This window comes from Canis lupus, chromosome 2 (assembly GCF_003254725.2).
Source record: "Canis lupus dingo isolate Sandy chromosome 2, ASM325472v2, whole genome shotgun sequence".
NCBI lineage: Eukaryota > Metazoa > Chordata > Mammalia > Carnivora > Canidae > Canis > Canis lupus.
The window spans coordinates 41206576-41212575 of record NC_064244.1 but is presented as its reverse complement, the minus strand read 5'-3'; positions in this window follow the sequence as shown (position 1 = coordinate 41212575).

Below are 6000 nucleotides of genomic sequence, written 5' to 3'. Positions count from 1 at the left end.
CATGATCTCAGGGTCCTGGGATGGAGCCCCCAAGTCTGGCACTGTGCTCAGCAGGGAGTCTGCCTGAAGATTCTCTCTCTTCCTCTGCCCCTCCCCTTGCTCACCCTTTCTCACATTCTCATAACTCAATCAATCAATTAATCAATTTTTTCTGATTGTAACAAATGGATTTTCTAATCAGAAATATACAATAAATGTCATTAATGAAAAAGTAAATGGGCTAGGCTTGGGGCATATACTGAATGAACACTGGTTGACAAAATGTATTCTTTTATTTTTTTGACAAAATGTATTCCTAAAGTATTCTGATTGCCGTATTGGAGCAAGGGGTGCAATGATTGTCATCGCTCTTCCCAGAAGGCCTACATATTTTGGAGTGATTGTACATCACCAAAATAAGTCAGGGAATTTCTCTGAATGTTTTACTTTGGTGAAAATAATTTTCACAGTTCCCTGTTAAACTTGTAGTGTGCATGGTAACAAAAATACAGGAGAGCACAATGTCTGGAACAAAACAGATGCCTCATGAGTGGTTCACACATATATTCCTCCAAGCTGAAAAAGAAACAGCAGATATGATAATAATACAGAAATGTGTGTTATGAAGCTTAGGAAAACTGAGCATTTGTCTGCATCTCCCAAGTACTAGGAAACGCCGTTCCTGAAGGACACAATTTTAGCATCCAGACTTGCCACTTGGGAAGAAAAACATCCAGCCACTCCATACATTCATTTCCAATCCACATAGCTGAACACACTTAGAGAGTGGATCCTGCCTCTCAACAGGGCAACCTCACCTGCTCCTTGGTAAGAGTTTTTGTTAACTGCAGACCCTGGGTACCTTTTCTCATAAATTCTAAGAAACATGACTAGGCCCTCAACAGCTGCCCTGTTTTGATTTGCACCCTGTGATCTGACATTCAAGCAGGTGCATTACATATCGTGCCATGCAGCCTTTCCTTTTGTTGTTTTCAATAGGACCAGCTCTGCTTTACATTTGGGACAGGGGGTTATTTTACCACAGTCTGAAGATACTATTGGCTGCCCTCTTTGTTTTCTGTGTGGTAGTGAAAGAAAAGACATGCTAGACCTCCGTCTTACAGAGAAGGCTGAAGTCTTTTTAACAGAGGATGCCCCACTGGGCATAAAAAGAACTTTCTGCAAACTGCAGCCACATCATTTCAAATAATAAAAGCAACAACAACAAACTTAGAGATGTATGAGCATTTTCTTTCATTTAGTTGGGAAAAATTCATTGTATACAATGAGCCTACTTCATCCCCACTTTGCATATCACCTCAAGAGAACTACTTTAGGAGAATTCAACTATCATAATCTCAACATTTGTAGGAGTCCCTCCCCAGAAGAAAATACTGCTCCCCGAACAATGACCTATCAACATAAGCAATATTATGCGAAATCTCAATCAGGGAATGGATTTGCACAATGTTAAAAGAAAAAGACCTATTTTTACTTGTGAACACAAGCAGTATAGACGAATTGCTCTCCAGAGAGGCATCCCTAACCATCCAATTTAAAGTACCCCTAATTGGGCAGCCCCCATGGCCCAGCGGTTTGGCACCACCTTCAGCCCGGGATATGATCCTGGAGACCCCGGATCAAGTTCCACATGGGCTCCCTGCATGGAGCCTGCTTCTCCCTCTGCCTGTGTCTCTGCCTCTCTCTCTCTGTGTGTCTGTCATGAATAAATAAATAAAATCTTAAAAAAAAAAAAGTACCCCTAATTCACACTCTAGGCCAGCTCACTGAAATCTCTGTGCAGAACTTACTATGGATGGTCTGATAACGTTTATAATTTGTTTACCATTCTATGTTCAGCCTCCCCCCTCCCCATTCTATGCATGCAGGGGCCATGTGTGTCCTCTCCACTGCTGCAAATCACTGAGCACTGGCCAGGCACTTAGTAGACACTTGCTAAATATTGGCTATGGGAGAGAGCAGAGACAGACAACTACAGCATTTAGGTACAGTTATATTCTAGTAACAGGAGACCTTTTTTTAAAGCTTCCATTACTGGTTTGTCTTAGATCAACTACTTCCTTTGAAATACATGTTCATACCAGGAACGGGAGGTGGAAAGAAAGCTGAACTTTAAGATTTTTTTTTTTTTTTTGAGAGAGAGACAGAGGGAGAGCATGAGCACAAAAGAAGTGGAGAGGGAGAGAGAGAAGGAGAAACTCAAGCAGACTCCCCATGCCTTGAGATCAGGACCGGAGCCAAAATCAAGAGTCAAATGCTTAACTGACTGAGCCACCCAGATGCCCTGACAGCTGAACCTTTGAACAGCCTGTCATTTATTACTGAAGTTCAAAGCCACTAGCTTCCCTCACTCTTCAGGCCAGCCTGCTTCGTGAGACCTCTGCACTCCCAGCAAGGCTGCCGGGCAACCAAACTGGCCCTCTCTAGACAATGGAAACCTTATCCAGCACCAGTGCTCCCTGCAAGAAACTAAGTCAACTGTCAGTTTCTCATGTAATCATTTACCAAGAGTTGGCTGGTTCTGAGAAATGCAACAGAGTCTGTGGTCATCACACTCCAAACGGCTTCACGCGTCCTTTAGCCTCGAAGCTTTATTTCTTTTCCCCACTCCCAATTCTAGCTCCACTTGTAACTCCTGGTGCATACTAGGGGCAGGGAAGTCAGCCCGCCTTGCTCAACTAGACGATGGAGCCTCCAAGGTTTATCACAAGAAAGTTCAACCAGTTCTGACTCTGTGGGTTCCTCCATCTTCTGAGAACTCTACCCCTCAGCTTTTCTCTTTTCTAAGCAGTGGCTCAAGGGTGGACTCAAAGCCATTTCTTGGTTCTCCCTTAGCATTTAAAAAACACGGAACAGCACAGGGATGAATGTCCAGACCAGAATCATAGACTTGGGTTTAAGTCCCAGTTTTCCACTAGCTATGTATCTTCAGGCAAGCTTATCCTTGCTAAAGATGCTCTCATTCATAAAATGGGGACAGTAACTTTCAACCAAACAGTTGAGGTGATGATTAAATAATACACTAAATACAAGTGCAACATAACAAAGCATAAGAAGTCAGTGAATGCTAGCACTAACAAGGTCCTATGGGATCCGGCCCCATTACCTCTCTGACATCATCAGCTGCTCTCCTTTTCACTCCTATTCCTGCCACACTGACCTCCTTGCTGTTCTCCGTATGTTCCATAGACCTACTCATGCCTCAGGGCCTTTGTATTGCTATGTTCTCTGGCTAGGATGCTTTCCCTTCAGATGCCCATGGGGCCAACTCCCCCACCTCCTAGAATTCTCTGCCCAAATCCTCCTGGTGGGCTTTATCTGACCAATATATTAAGTAACACAACCTGCCTGTGGCACTCCTAGAACCCCAGTCCCTCTATAGTTTGTCTCCTTGCACTGCCATCCCATAGAAGTTCCAGGAATACAGGGATGTATGTTCTGTTCACCGATATAACTCAACTTCCAAAACAAAAGTCTCACTTATGAAGTGACACAACTTTGCTCCCAGAGTCCCAGACCCTGTTCTATTCTATCCACTCTTCCTGATGTCCACATGTAATAGTAATTACCATTTTTCAGGATTCACCTGGGTTTCCTGTTTTCTAACTTTTAGGCCACCTGCATATGAAAAAAAAAACGCTATTTTGGGCAGCCCTGGTAGTGCAGCGGTTTAGCGCCGCCTGCAGCCTGGGGTGTGATCCTGGAGACCCAGGATCGAGTCTCACGTCGGGCTTCCTGCATGGAGCCTGTTTCTCCCTCTGCCTGTGTCTCTGCCCCTCTCTGTGTCTCTATGAATAAATAAAATCTTTAAAAAAAAGCTATTTTTATTTATTATTTTATTAATTTTTAAGATTTTATTTATTTATTCATGAGACACACACACACACAGAGGCAGAGACATAGGCAGAGAGAGAAGCAGGCTTCATGCAGGGAGCCTGATGTAGGACTCGATCCTGGGACTCCAGGATCATGCCCTGGGCCGAAGACAGACACTCAACAGCTGAGCCACCCAGGCGTCCCTATTTTTTTTTTTAAGATTTTATTTATTTATTCAAGAGAAACACAGACAAAGAGGCAGAGACATAGGCAGAGAGAGAGGCAGGCTCTCTTCAGGGAGCCTGATGTGCACTCAATCCTGGGACTCCCAGATCACGCCCTGAGCCAAAGGCAGATGCTCAACCACTGAGCCACCTAGGTGTCCCTAAAAATGCTGTTTAAAAAGAGGTAACACATACAACTAGTTCAAAATTCAAAAGGTCAATGAAGGTATACAGTAGGAAGTCCCTCTCTATTTCTGTCTCCCAGTCCTTCTCCCCAAAGGCAACCTATGCTACCAGTATCTTTCCAGGAAGATTCTATGCATATATAAGGATATGTGTAAATTCCTTTTTTTTCCCCACAGTGACCACATATTTGACATACTGCCTTGCACCTTGGTTTATTTTATTAAGCATTCCATTTTGAAAATCCTTCTGCATCAGTCCATAAACATCTGCCTCATTCTTTTTAGTGGCCACATAATATTCTGTGTTTTTTTAAAAGGTTTTATTTATTCATGATAGACATAGAGAGAGAGGAAGAGACACAGGCAGAGGGAGAAGCAGGCTCCGTGCAGGGAGCCTGATGCGGGACTTGATCCCAGGACTGCAGGATCGTGCCCTGAGCCAAAGGCAGGCGCCGAACCGCTGAGCCACCCAGGGATCCCCAATATTCTGTGTTTTTAGATGTCCTTTATTGAAGACAATGTTTTGCTTTTAGTACACTGTGATAAATACCCTTTTATAAAGTAATTTTGCAGCGATATAGAATAATCATCCAGGGATAGAAATGCTGAGTTAAAGATTATGTTCATTTTAAATGTCTGCAAATCTTGCCAAATTATCTTCCAAAATGGCTGTACCCATTTATACTGTCACCAAAAACATACAAGGCCTATTTTCCTGTATCCTCTTATCAAAGTATGGACTTTTATCAATCAGATTGCGTACAAGATATCTCATAATAGTTTGTTTGCATTTTTCTTGTTTTGAGGGAATTATTATGAGGACTGTCCCCTCCTCTGATCTACATGGGTAATTCTATCATCTATGGGGAAAGCAACAAAGAGAGCATAAGGCTATCATCATCGTTTGAAGAAATTCTTTCAAGACTCACTGGAACAAGTCACTTAGTCTTCCATATTTCAAAAGAGCGAGGGGAGCTTGAACTGGCTTCAAACATAATGTTACTGTGCTTACTCCTCTTTGACTTTTTTTTTAATTTCCCATTTTCACCATTTTTAAAAGATTTTTATTCTTATTTATTCATGAGAGACACAGAGAAATAGAGAGGCAGAGAATAGGCAGAGGGAGAAGCAGGTTCCAAGCAGGGAGCCTAATGCGGGACTTGATCTGGGGACTCTAGGATCATGCCCTGAGCCAAAGGCAGATGCTCAACCGCTGAGCCACCCAGGCGTCCCCTCTGAGTTCTTCTTAATGTCCAATTATGATCACATATATATGTCAATTAGCAAAATTATGGCAAGTACTATTTCAGCCACCCTGGATGCAGAAAGATACACATCCTAGCTACAGAAAAACACAACTAGAGCAGTTGCTAACTCATACTGAGCGCTATGTGCATACAATGTATGCCTTATTTAACCCTCACAATGATTTTATAGGATACTTTTATTATCCCATTTTTTTAACAGCTAGGGAAACTGAGAAATAAGAAGGTTGAATAACTTGCCCAAGTTTTCAGGGCTTGTGTGCTGTATAGCTGGTATTCGAATCCAGGAGGTGACTCTGGAGCCAAAGCTCTTGACCACTACTAGATCATACCACCTGTGCCAAGTGGGTGTGAGTCGGGAGAAAAAGCACATGGATGCATGAGAGAAGAACAATGCCTTTGAGTGTGTGCGCTGAACTCTTGCTGAACTGGCAAATGGCAAAGGAGCAGAGGCAGGTAACCAAGAAATGGCCTTTTCTCTGGGTGCCGACAGTAGTGGACATTTAGATG